The following is a 14,757-nucleotide window of genomic DNA, read 5'->3' as shown; positions in this document are numbered from 1 at the left end:
ACTGAACAAAGTGCCGTGAATTAGTGACCAGATTCAGTGATCTCAGAGTCATTTTTGTCATTTACACAATCTTTTTGCATCACATCACTACCACAATTTTAAAAGGGTTTGTTATTTTTGTATCTAGGTAACCAAATTATCTAACTAACCACCAACAAGTGAGTACTAAAAGCTATTTTAGTGGAATGCAGAAACATTCATACATTCCCAATTTCAAAAATAAAAACATGCTGCTTGAAATTTTGGAAACACTTTACAATACGAGGCTCTATGAATTCATTCATTCTTAACTAATGCACAGATAATCAAGAGATAATGTATGACTGTATGAAGAAATAAAACATTTATTAATGATTACTACATCAGCAACTAATGAAGATTCTATTTGATTAATAGATTAAGTAATAAATAAATTATTAATTAAATGTGTCATTGTATTTATTCCTTAATAACACATAGTATTAACTAATATTGTAAATTCATGTGTTAAAGGGTTAGTTCACCCAAAAGTGAAAATTCTGTCATTAATTACTCACCCTCATGCCACAGTGATTTCATGCGATCCGAATCATGATTCGATATGCTGATTTATTGAGGGAAAAGTCATAGTTAATAGTGAATACATGTTACCTATGCTAAAGTGGTATAGTTATGTTTTGACTTTACTGTTGAGGCACATGACTGTTAATTAACTGATTCAAAATTAATTAAAAAAAAAACATAACCAATAATATATTACTAGTATAACTCAATAACGTGATATGCTGTATTATCTGCATTTATTATTTATTACTATATGAATAATTGTTACGATGTGGTCAGCGGGCATGAAAACAAAACTAAACAGAGCATTGAAACAGGAAATGAAGTAAAGTATGCATACATTATAAATCTGAGTTTTATTCACATGTGCACCATGAGGCTTTTACTAGGTCAAACGGCTACTAAGTTTGTGAAACCACAAATTCACATCCTTCAGAAGTGAAGCAGTTTAAATGAGCAGATGCATCAACATCACACTTTCATCTACAGCTAGATTCCTCAGAGTAAGATAAATAATCTGTGATGTGTTCACACACAAACAAAATTACTATTTCATAAAGGTAAATACTCTTTTGGTTAAGCAGCATAATTTCCTAAATTAAATATTAAATATATATAAAAAGATTCTTCTGTTTACTTAAAAGATAATATAAAAGCACATTTACTTTTATCCCATAAAATCATAGGGTTTCATTTTTAAAACAGAACTACTGACTAAAAAAGCATCATTTGTTAAATTATAAATTGCCTTTATTGTTATCCAAACTGTAATTGTGTAAGTTCATGGAACAACTTATGTTTTTAAGAGTGTACAATTATGAAATAATCACATTTCTTCTTTTCTTTTCTTTTTTTACACTAGTACTCAGAGTTTGTGTTTGTGAAACCACAGCTGCCTGCGTTAAAACACAATCTGTTTCCTCTCTTGATACTGCCAGTGTGTCAGCGTCTTCCTCCCAGAGCCCTGGCCCAACAGGAAAAAAAGGAGGGGAAGATGGTGAAGACAGGAAAAACTCTCTAAAAACGGCCAAACGAGGAGAGGTTAATTACTTACTGGATCATCCTGCAGGCCAGTCTGATGACACTCTGGAGGAGGAAAGACTCATATTGGTAGAGGAACTAAAGAAGAGGACTAAAAATGAGATCCTCATCAGACAGAAAATGAAAAGAGATTGAGGAAGTGGTGCATATGGTGTCTGAGGTGCTGGAACGATGGCCTGACCCGTTTTTTCCGAATGAGGTAAAAGTAATAGTCATTAAAGGTGCCATCGAATTGAAAATTGAATTTACCTCGGCATAGTTGAATAACAAGAGTTCAGTACATGGAAATGACATACAGTGAGTGTCAAACTCCATTGTTTCCTCCTTCTTATATAAATCTCATTTGTTTAAAAGACCTCTGAAGAACAGGCGAATCTCAACATAACACCGACTGTTACGTAACAGTCGGGATCATTAATATGTACGCCCCCAATATTTGCATATGCCAGCCCATGTTCAAGGCATTAGACAAGGGCAGCCAGTATTAACGTCTGGATCTGTGCACAGCTGAATCATCAGACTAGGTAAGCAAGCAAGAACAACAGCGAAAAATGGCAGATGGAGCAATAATAACTGACATGATCCATGATATCATGATATTTTTAGTGATATTTGTGAAATTGTCTTTCTAAATGTTTCGTTAGCATGTTGCTAATGTACTGTTAAATGTGGTTAAAGTTACCATCGATTCTTACTGTATTCACGGAGACAAGAGCCGTCGCTATTTTCATTTTTAAACACTTGCAGTCTATATAATTCATAAACACAACTTCATTCTTTATAAATCTCTCCAACAGTGTTTAGCCGAACACTATCAAAATTATTCAGAATCGAATGTTTGCAAACATCCACAAAATACATGCCATTCTTACGTGATCTGATATGCTGCATCACCAACTGTTTGTAATGATCCAATTTGAGAGTTATATTTGCTGTGTGTAAATGCAATGTATTGTATGTGAACTTGTTAGGGGTGAGGAGCACGAGCATGAGCATTTAAAGGCGTACACCGCCGACTCAGAGCATTTTTTCTCCCACCCAAAAACAAGCAGTTAAAACATGGTATAATAACAAATCTATGGGGTATTTTGAGCTAAACATTCTGGGGACACCTTGTGAAATGTCCATTCTATGGCACCTTTAACAGGAAGTATTTAGCTGTATGTGGACCAGACAAGTAATTTGGCAATATCACTTAATAAAAAAGACCAAGCATCTACTCATTCAAATGCACACACCTATAGACTAAACATGTAAATGAATGGCAAGAATTAATTAATGGTCTTCAGTTTTCAGTGGGAAAGGTGTCATTTAACAATTTTTTACCCTTTTTTCCACCTTTTTTATTGTCCACATTAATCAAATACAACCAGTATTGCACAAACCATAAAGACCAACATCAACCAAAAAAAAAAAAGAAATTTTATATATGCAGTATGTTCTTTATAACATGATGGAGGAAAACAATAAAAAAACAAACAAACATCCAATACATATCAACATATGTTTTCAGTCATGTGACTGTCGCGGAGCCCTGGAGGGCAGCCATGTAACTGCAACACAAGCCTGTCAATTTTCCATCTTAAAAGCAAAAATATTGTAAACAAGATGCGAGTTTTGCACACTAGTGATCCACATACAGCACCTGCAGTGATTTTAAATAATAAAAAGTCAAGTCAAGTCACCTTTATTTATATAGCGCTTTTTACAATGCAGATTGTGTCAAAGCAGCTTTACAGTGATAACTGGTACATTATTTTGGCTGCACAGCAGCTCTTAATGAAAACGGTGTCATTATCCATCCTTTAATAAATTCAGTATTGATTCATTCCGATGTAAGAAACAATAGTTATTAATTTAGTTAATTAATTAAGTAAACAGTGATGTCATCATCCAGCTCAGTTCAGTTCACATACAATGGTGTCAATGCAGGCAAATCAAAAGCACTGTTGAATAAATGTCAAGAATACTGTTGAATATCAAATGTCAAGTCAAATGTCAAGTGTCCCCAACTAAGCAAGCCATAAGGCGACAGCGGCAAGGAACCCAAACTCCATCAGGTGACATCAGGTGGCAAACAAGTGGCAAATAGGTGTTAAGAATGGAGAAACGAATGTCTTCACAATGGATGATCTAGTTGACTCGATCTCTGCTGATACTTCAGGGCTGCGTTGTGGTCATGTCCAGTTGAGGATCGTATTCATCACGCCGGTATGGACGGTTTGTTGAGGAACTGTGGCACTGGCTGTCGTGTCGATGATGTCTTCACAATGGATAATCTAGTCGACTCGATCTCTGCTGATACTTCAGGGCTGCGTTGTGGTCGTATCAAGGCGCAGGTCCTCGGTCTCAGCTGGATACGGCCCGAATCCGGTTGACTACGGTAAACCTCGGGATAAACAGAAAGAACTAATATTAGCGTAGATGCTATTCTTCTTCTGATGTAACGAGTACATCTGGTGTTATAGGAAGTGTTCCCGGTTCCGGCTGACCTAATTTATGCAGCCTAATAATCCTTTAACGGATTTGAAAATATAAATTGATAATGTGTTATGTGTATGCCAGGTTAAAGAGATGTGTTTTTAGTCTAGATTTAAACTGACATAGTGTGTCTGCATTCCCAAACAATGGCTAGGAAGATTGTTCCAGAGAAGGATCTAACCACCTGCAGTTAATTTTGCCACCATTGCCATCTTGTATTCTTTATTTAATTGGTCTTCTCTCCATTCGTGTAGACAAATTCATTGGCTTCTGTTTATTTATAAAACTCTTACTGGTAAAGCTCCATTATATTTACAGTCCCTTTTAACTGCTTATAATACAGGTCGTAATCTGCGCTCTAGCAGTTCCTTTAATCTCTGCATACCCAAAGTCCCTACCTCCTTTGGTCGTTGCTCTTTTCAATTTTCTGCTGCATATGATTGGAATCATCTGCAGCTTAGTTCATTTATATTGTTCTCAATTGACTCACGTGATTAAATAAAGGTGACTAAATAAAGCATAATAATAATAGTCAAGATCCATGTTTGATTTATTGCAGTTCATCACTGAGAAGTGTATTTTGATACACTTAAAATTAAGGCACATTTAAAACACACACTCTGGCCATACAGTATAATACATTTCTGAAAGTGAAAGTGAAGTGACGTGGCCAAGTATGGTGACCCATACTCAGAATTTGTGCTCTGCATTTAACCCATCCAAGTGCACACACACAGCCGTGAACACACACCCATTGCTGCGACGCCCAGGGAGCAGTTGAGGGGTACGGTGCCTTGCTCAAGAGTCTCACCTCAGTCGTGGTATTGAGGGTGGAGAAAGCACTGGATATTCACTCCCCTCACCAACAATCCCTGCCAGACCTGAGAAACAAACAAAAATAAATACTAATAATATTGTAAGCAATGCCTAATGTTTAATACATTGGCCAAATGTGTAGCAACAGACATCCAAAATCTAAACAGGAGGCAGGGTAATTGCATTTTTCTTGATATAATTCAACAGTATATGTATGTAGGACTTCGCCTATTTATTAGCTCAAGTATAAAGAATTAAGTTACAGGGAATAAGAATCGAATCAACTGTAACTTGATTCACTGTAAATGATTCAGAATTAATATTTAACACTTCATCAATTATTCGTCCAGTGAAAAATTGAGGTTACCAATTCTGGATAAAATATTATTCTGTGGCCAACAGTAACAATATTTTATTATGATTATTATAAGCAAGAGGTAACTTTTAGGATCTTTTGAGTTTAAGACAGTAATTTGATACACAGCACAAGAAACTTGTATATGTGAATACCAAAACAAGCTTTATTGACTACTTCTAATGATTACAAGAAACTAAGGCTAAACACACACACACAAACACACATTCACGGAGTTGATATGAGTTATGAAGAAAGTCCCAAATACTAACTAAACATCGCAACCTGAGGAAAATCACAAAAGCAGAGCTTTGGCTTGATTCTTTAGGTTTAAAGGAGTTTCACCAGTTTCCAGCAAGAGAGAGAAGTTTGCTTGTACCTGCGTTTGCTCTGACAGCTGAGGTAATCGGGTTGTTCTGCGACTCGTGTGCAGCGGAGTCCCCGTTCTGGATTGGCTGTCCTTGAGGTGATGTCTTCTCGGGAAAGCCCTTCGTGGGTTGCGCGGAAGCTTTAACCTCTTAACCTGCGCCCCCCTTTTTGAGTATTTATATGAAAATGCACTATCCAAACTTAAATGGTTATAATTCAAGAATGCTTTGGAATACAGACCTAAGATTGGTCTTGTTTTAAAGAAGACACTGTGTTATATTTATTTGTCTTTCAACAGATTTCTGGGAACTGGAGAGAGCTTCACCAGCCTGGCCTTCCAGTACCGAGTAGGGAAAAGCACCGTTGCTGAATCTGTCCATATGACTTGTAGAGCAATTGAGGAGCAAATGATGGCATCACAGTTCCCTAGACCAACAGAGCACATGTGGAGAGCCATAGCGTCCAAATTTTGGGAAAAATGGAACTTCCCAAACTGCCTAGGTGCTATTGACGGGAAACATGTTACCATCATGTCAACCTGCACATTCTGGTAGCTTGTTTTTTAATTACAAGAGAACTTTCTCAATAGTTCTTCTTGCACTAGCAGATGCAGAGTACAGATTTACATTTGTACAGGTCGGAGACTTCGGCAGAACAAGTGATGGTGGAGTGTTCAGTGGTTCTGCTCTCGGGAGAGGCATGGAGGCCAAAACTTTGTCTGTCCCTGCTGACTGCTCTTTGCCTGGATCTGGTGTACAAGGCCCAATGCCATACACCATGGTGGGTGATGCTGCATTCCCACTGAAAACATATTTGATGAGACCTTTTCCAGGGAACAGAATCCCACGATGGAGACAAATATTCAATTACCGATTGTCACAAGCAAGAATGGTTGTAGAATGTGCCTTTGGCATTCTGTCATCCAGATGGAGGGTACTCCATACACGGATCAGCGTGAAGCCAGACAATGCTGACTCTATTGTAACTGCAGCCTGCATTCTTCACAACTTCCTTACAAACCCATCAGGACGAATCAAAGGTGGCTGGATGAAGGCAGAAGAGAGAGGGGAAGTGCTAGCACCTGCTACAAACATGGGTGGAAATAGGGGAAGCTTACGATGTGAGGGAAAAACTTTGCACGTTTTTCAGCTCCCCTGAAGGTAGAGTGTCCTGGCAGGACAATATGGTGTAGGGTTTATTTGCAAGCAAATTTACCAAAGGACATCCTGAAAACCAATTTAATACACTGTTTTAAATTCTGTGTATTGCAAATGGTTCATAGCCTGACTTCCTGCTTATCTTGAAATCAGCATTTACTTATTATATACGTATGTATCACCTGCTTTTGTTATTTGTGTGCTTGCTATGTGTAATTTAAAAATTGTAAATAAATGGTTCCAATTGAATCAATTTGTTTTTTTCTTGAAAAGTACAATGATGCTACAATTTTACACATTGGTTTTATGTAGCCAAAGCCAACACGTTTACTGCTGAACATTTCCAATGTATTAGAAGAAAGTGGCAGACTTTTGAGGTTGTGGTGAACCTATAACTGTAAGTACTTAGACATGTTTTGTATTGAATTTATTATCTGAATTATATTTATTATATATTACCTTTTGATATTTTTAACATTAGCTCTTACCTCAATGAAAAAGTCTTTTATATGTTGATACACAGAATATCTGACATCAAATGCATACATTACCCATCATAAACAGCTTATAGATAATTCATAAATTTATACAGCAAACTTCTTATTAGAGACAATGTAAATGAGCAAACTCTCGAAAATAGAAAAAATAGATGCAGATCATAGATGTTTATACTGTAGCTATGTGTATAAAGCCTATATTAATCCGTCTATGCAGTTTGCCTATCTATATTGAGTTGTTTGCTCGTGTGCCAGCGAAAGCGTCAAAAACACTATAAAATTACTTACCATCTGCACCAAGAGCCACTGCAACTTCATCCCATGCTTTTTCCTTCGCCATGCAAGTCTTTCCTAGTTATAAGAATACGACTACTGTGTGGATCAATAACGAAATCTCTGATGTTTCTCAAACTAGCCACGTATGAGACGTGTATTCGTCCAGTTGTTTTTGTATTTCGGCCAAAAAGTTTGTTTTTGGATAGAACTGTAAGTACTTTGACAGATTTTGTAAAAAATAAATAAATAAATAAAAAAAATGGAAAAAATTGTGAATTTAAATATGCATTTTTAATGTCAATTGCTCAAAACACGGTAGATATCGTTAATGCAAATTTTGGGGAAAATTACTTATATCGTGTCAATACATGTGTATTTTGGCCATGATCATTTAGCATTGTCACTTTATCTTTTATACATATTTTTTTTTTAGATTAATATTCTTTCCTAACATACTCCAGTTCTTGTTAAAACACACTAGATGTGCTTATTTTGTGCATTTTGTGCACTTTTTGTGTGAAATCATATTTATTTTGTCCATCAAAGGTGTACTTTCACTTTAATTGAGCGTTAGCAGCGCAGCAAAAATAGACCCAGCGCCGAAAAGATCGGCGGCACTGCTTGCTTCTGCTCTGCTCCTGCTCCCGTGCTGCCGCGCAGCGTCTGCGTGCGGTGTGAACGCTCTCATATGTTAACATGGACGCCGAAAAAATACGCGCTGCTTCTGCTCTGCTGCCGCTTGCGGTGTGAACCCGGCCTTAGATGGAAAATCAGCCCCGGTAAAGGATCAGTTCTCAACTTCTTCTTTTCAGCATGACCCAAGCGACTTTTCAGCTTCAACTCCGACTAAACACTTCGAACCACTAGCTTGTTCGGACAGCATAGTTTTAAAGGGGCAAGTTGGCTCCATCCTTCAGATGCGATCCTCCAATGAGACGTTGCTATATGGAGCTTAGACACGCCTCGTCTATTGTCTATTGATCACATTGCGTGATATCTGCGGAACATTCTCCTGTTTTATTAACAACTTTATAACGTTTCTTAATATCTTCCTGATACTGAATTTCAATGTTTCATTCACACAGAGTTACAGGGAATTATAAACTCTGTATTTAGAGCTCAAACATGACACACTTCTTACACACATATTACTAGACTGACCTAATTAAAACAGTGATTACAAGAGAAAGAAAAGGCATACGGGAATACAAACATATAATGCATTGAATCCAACATGTTAGTAATCACATCATAGCATGTGTTATTCTAGATATAGTTAATATTTTAAATGATCAACAATTGTCCTTTAGAGATTGAAGATTGAGTCTGTAAGCATAGAGTCATTGAACAGCGACCAGAGTCACAAGTGACCGGGTCAAAACGGACTCCTAATCAGGAGGATGTCTGTGTGGATCCGTTGTTCTTTTCAGGTCTGTTCAATTAGTGTTTCCTGTTCTGTTCGTTTGATACAAAAGGGTTTTGTGAGCGTCTATAAATTTAATGTGATCAGGAAGGCCTCAGAACAGATATTCTCTGTTCTTAAGTCACGTTAACACTTCTCTTAATGCTGACTAGCTGGAATACAGTCAGTGTTACTGCACACTTTTTTAACATCATTGCCTCCCATTGATGTATGTTAATCTGTTGCTAGGGTCAGACACAGTAATTTAACTTACTGGTGTGTCAGCATTTATTTTACATGTATTATACATAGCATTATACATACATGTAGGGCATCGCTCGACAGAACTTACCAATGACTTTATCAATGAACAACGTGATCGAACAAAGCTTCATTTGACAAAGGATTCATTCGCTGACCCCAGAATCCCTGGGGGCACTGGATAGCTCCTAATTGTAACTTTACACGGTTGCAGGGCTAGAGACGAACTTTTGGAATACAAAATTTGGTAACTAAAAAGATTTAAAATCAGCTCAGCCTGTTAGTCGTATTTACCATTAATCTAACTGGAAAATCATCAATCAACAACAAGATAACATCCCTATTTAAATTCTCCCAAAACAGTCGAGTTTATTTATTAATTTCTTTAATTTACACCTATACAAACTAGCCTGGGTGCCAGCCCGAACCCCGCCCACAACATTTTTTGGACGGGAAGTTCGGTCTGGACTCGATCCATTGTGGAGTAATTATGCTCGGCTCCCAGAAGGCCGAGCCAATCAAATTGCCAGGGCGGGCTTTAATCGATGATGGACAGGCTATCTGCGGTTACGTAACCACCCACGTCATCAAAGAGCGCTTGGGGAGTTTGATTGACAAGCGATCTAACCAATCAGGGGCGCGTTTCCCGAAGCGAACTATGGTCGCAAGTTCCGTCGTTACCATTAGAGTTCAATGGGACTTACGACCATGGTTCACCAACGATGCTTTCGGGAAACGCACCCCAGAACGCCGCATCTGCCATTTTGTCTGACAATGCAGTCAGGAGTTAGAAGATTAACATCGGTGGAGTTAAACTTGAAAAATTGTGCATATTGACGTCTTTCCGCGTTTGAAACAACATTCATTCTCATGTTCATTCATGTTTATTTGATGCTATAAATGGACTCGTAGTAAGAGATGATCGGTTAACGAGCCTCTTGAGCTGAGGCGCTACAGCAATCTGTCACGGTCATGGTCACAACACATTAAAGAGCCACAAAACGATTTTTATTGTTTGAATTTTTTTAATAACTACACAGTTTGAAAGCTGGGACTTTGTTTAATATCATAAGTAACCTGCTCTGTCTCGTCTGTCGATGTGTTGTCAGTTTCCTCTTTGCTCCGCGATGTATTTTCCACTCTGTGTGGCGTGACAGCGCCACGGCTTGTCGGACAAAGCAACAGTAACTAAGGGGGGCGGGTCTTTGCGAAAGGTCAATTAGTTTGCAACAATGATGGCTGTTGAAGAACTGAGATGTGTTCCGCCATCGCGTCCGTTATAGAAGATATCGACAGCGCATTAATTTTAAAAGAGGAACAGAGGACCGCGATCAAGGCATTTGTCGATGGGAAAGATGTCTTTGCCGTCCTTCCTACGGGATTCGGCAAAAGTTTGATTTATCAGCTGGCCCCGATGGTCGCTAAGAAGAGTTCTGTTGACAACTATGCGTCGCTCAACATACGTCACTTACTCTGTAGCTCTGATTGGTTGTAGGTCTATCCAATTGAGGTCTTTCCTGGATCGGTTGAAATACGCCCCCATAATCAAAGCCCAATGGAGCAGTATCAGACTCATATTCTGACTAGAATTGAGTATGACCACGTCAGGCTATATACAAACTGCAACCACCAGACATTACCCCATGTCACGTTCAGAAATAAACTTTTCTAATATGGGGCTCTCTGCAATTGATTTCCAGGGGCATTTTATTTATTTATAAGTGCAGTTTTGTTGTTGTCCTTTGTCAAATATTTAACTGTAACCAATTACTTAAGTCAATCAGAACACTATATAGACTGTTACCAATAACATTTTGCATTAACAAAAGCCATCTTTACACTGCAAAGATGGAACAGAAGCTGCACCTGAAAAAGCATGCATGTTTATTTACACAGACTGTTTAATGTTACTCAAATTATAAAATTAACAGGAACACTTTACAGTGTCATTTTTTTTAATTAATTAATGCTCTTGAAAAACTTTTTTTACAATATTTTACAATATATTTACAATATCATGAAGGTACGAACCCTGTCAAATGGAACTTGTCGCCTGCTGCTCATTCACTCCAACAGGAACATCTACATTGATTAGCGGTGTCTCTTCATTCTCTTGTTCTTCTGTGGAACCATAAAGAAAATACACAGATAAATCATATTTTCACATCTGGAACCGGTAGTGTTTTTTGAAAAGAACCAGAACCGTGCAAGATTTCTAAGTTTCGGTTCTGAAAACGGTTCTTGGTGTGATGGGTGGGCGAAGTGCTGGGAGTGTATCCTTTAATAGAAATGTCTCACCTCATGAATATTATAGCAGTGAATGCACTGAAAAGCCCTCGCGCTACTCATATACGTCAGATATCAAATCTGAGATCTAATTCCTAAATGACAATGATTTTCCTGTGTATATTAAACCTTTGATTTAAAAAAATAATAAATAAATACACAGCTTCACAATCAATCTTTTCAAACACACAGTATCATTATTTCTGTGTGACAAATATTACAATTATAACAGAAATATACAAAAGTTTATTATTCAGATAGAAACGCTGATGTTACCAATCAAAATATAATAAATTACCTTCTGAAAGTAACTGGACTTCAAGTAACGACTGTATCGATTGCATTGTTACGCCAAATTACTGTTAAAAATGTCTCTACCATTGAATCATTCTTTAAGAAACAAATGAAGTCATTATGAATCCAACTTACAAAAATATTCAGTTTCACCTGTCTGGATCTTACATGTGTTCAAGCATCTTATCTGTGGTAACACTTTACAATGAGGTTCATTTATGAACTAACCATGAGAAATACATTTGTTACTGTATTTGTTAATCTTTGTTCGTGTTAGTTAATTAAAATATCCAAAATGTCTAAAAGGCAGAGACCACTAGCTAAAATGTTTCTTTACAAAAAATGTTCTTAAAACTTGAATAATCATAACTTAACAATCTGGAATGTGCAAAAAGACAATGCATTCTTTAACACCACCGACCAATCAGTTTGCTCCTGTCACGACCGTCAGTGAGAGTGCCCGAATTAGCCACTTGAGGGCACTCCATCCTGGACTGTTTTCACCCCATTGACTACACTACCCATAACGCACTGCCGGACTCATTATCCATTTATCACATCATTACACCCAGCTGTCATGTATTTTGTAATCAGTGTCTGTCTATTTAATCTCAGTTGTTTCTGTCCTCAGTTGTGGTTTGTTGTTTTAATGTTACGTGCACTTTAGTTCTCTGGCTTTCTGTTTTATGGACTGTTTTTGTGGAGTTTACCTTTGCCTGTGTCTTGGATTACGTGTTTGGAGTTCCCTTTAATAAACCTCACTGCACTTGGATCTTACCATCTTGTTTCTGTGTGCAACCGTGACAGAACAAACCACCCATGCAAGGATCCAGCAGTGTGGGGTTCCGAATCCTTCCTCCAGCCACTACCAGGGAGCGCTGGGATCAACTACGGGCGTTGAGGGCTCTACGCCAGGAGGGGTGGGAGGTAGGATGCTTTGCTAAGGTCTTTTGGACGATGGCGGTGGGGCTGGGTTACAATGACGCGGCTTTGAAGGATTTGTGTAATTGCTGCCTCGACGATCCTCTGCCTCAATGTGAGATGGAAGGGCTACGGAGTTTTGATTTCTGGAGATTCGCCGCGTATCTTCGCCGTCGGAGGGAATGGACCTCACTGAATCAGCCAGCCAGTTTGCATGCTCCAGCCCATAATTCTGTTTCAGAAGGCATTGAGGAGATGGGCACTGAGCCTCAGCTTCACCCCGGTAAAGGGAGGAGGAGGAGGAGAAGGAAGTCTCCTAATTATCTATTAGTTCTTCAGTGATTTCTTATTAGTTATGCAGTAAGTAAGAAACAGTATTCTAAAGTGTTACCCACAGTTCTGTGTTGTTTGATACACTTACTGAAAAGATTTTCACCTCTAAATGAAGAATGACTTAACTTGAAGTATACAGAGCCTTTGAGAGATGCTTTTCTGCAATGAATACTTACATTTTAGCTTTATTTTATTTACTCTGTTAATGTTATGAATTGAAAGACATGAGCACAACAGTGTCATAACTGTTACATTCTGCCTATTCTAGGCTATGTAAACAGAAAGGGAAGACCACGCGGATTGTTCAAATAAAGAAATTATTTATTAAAGTTAAAGAATGAACAACGTAAATTAAGTAAAGTCAGTATATATGTTAAGTTGAGAAATAAAAATGTATGCGACAAGAAATATGAGGTGTCAGGCATAAGCAAACAAAACATCACAACGGTGCGGGAGAGAAGGAGAAACGGCGGCCTCTTCAACCAGCTCCGGAGAGACCTTTAAGCCCAAGATACTGGCAGCAGTCACACGCGATCCTGGAAGCAATCACAAGCGCAACACCCCACACCTGCGCTCCCTCACCTGCAGGAAAGACATAATAGACAGAACAAAGCAAAGAGGAGGAGCCCAGCAGATCCGTGACATAACAGCGACTGAATTGTTGAAGGACGCTCTTGTGTGTCACACAGACGGAGAGAGATGCGCTCAAATTGTAAATGTACACAAGGAATGTTGTCTAATTTAAATTAAAAAAAAACATTTTTCTGTATGTTTGAATTATTAAACTGGAACTTTATATTATATTGTAACATTTCATATTAAATATTTTGGAACCTTATATTGTATCATTTCATATTAAATATTTTATATTAAACATTTATGGTCCTATGTAGATCATACAAAAAAAAAAAAAACATTTTAAAAATATCTATATCTTTCGTTGCCTTGAATTCATTCATTGTTGAATATGGAGTCAGTGCAGTAAGATCTCGACCCCTGATCTGACCCTATAATTGAGTTATTTTACATAATTTACAACTCTAAACAATGTAGTTTATATTCTTTATTAAACATCTATGGAACTGTAGATCATATAATAATAACAACAATTAATATCAGGCTTTGTTTATTGCTGGTAGATTATCTGAGAAATCATAATGTTGCTAATGTAAGGATGGAACAATCGCAGAATGAGAGTAAAACTGGTAAAAGCAGTTCAATCTGGTGAACTGAAGGAGAGAAGAGATCGACTCGTCAAACACTGGGTCACTTCTAACAGCACTAACATGAGTCTACTGTAGCCCCGATTTACTGTTAAAATCACACATTCAAATACTGATGATACCAAATATGTTTTTAGAAGTATTTAAAACCAAAACATTTTTATGATTTTAATAACTGAAGCTGAAATGTGGCTTCCATGTATTCAGTCATTTTCATAATAAACAGTAGAATTATAATATACTGTCGGCTAATCAAATGATTGAGCAGGAGACATTTATTGATTGATCAGAGTCTCTTTGAAGAACATTACTAAGGAGGTTGAAGTTTAATCCAAGTCTTATGAAGCGATATGATTTCTCTGTATGGGGAGCAAAGTGAAATTTGATCCTGTTCCCTCTGATCAGTTCATGTCTACAGAAGACAAATCAAATATGGTGACGTGTCAATAATATCAAACCCTCAGTAGTGTCTGTGTCAGGAAACAGCAGAGCCATTTCTCTA

General features: G+C 37.7%; 1 long non-coding RNA gene across 1 annotated transcript; it reads right to left on the bottom strand.

The window, feature by feature from the left end:
- Positions 1 to 4,597: 4,597 nt before the first annotated feature.
- Positions 4,598 to 12,998, bottom strand: LOC125248921. Its single transcript, XR_007180444.1, has 2 exons — positions 11,230 to 12,998; positions 4,598 to 4,946 (listed from the first exon to the last, which is right to left on the bottom strand). It is a non-coding gene; the product is annotated as an uncharacterized LOC125248921 (long non-coding RNA).
- Positions 12,999 to 14,757: the final 1,759 nt, after the last annotated feature.

Source organism: Megalobrama amblycephala, linkage group LG1 (genome assembly GCF_018812025.1).
Source record: "Megalobrama amblycephala isolate DHTTF-2021 linkage group LG1, ASM1881202v1, whole genome shotgun sequence".
Lineage (NCBI taxonomy): Eukaryota > Metazoa > Chordata > Actinopteri > Cypriniformes > Xenocyprididae > Megalobrama > Megalobrama amblycephala.
The sequence above is the reverse complement of the archived record's forward strand: the minus strand, read 5'-3'. Positions and strand labels throughout refer to the sequence as shown.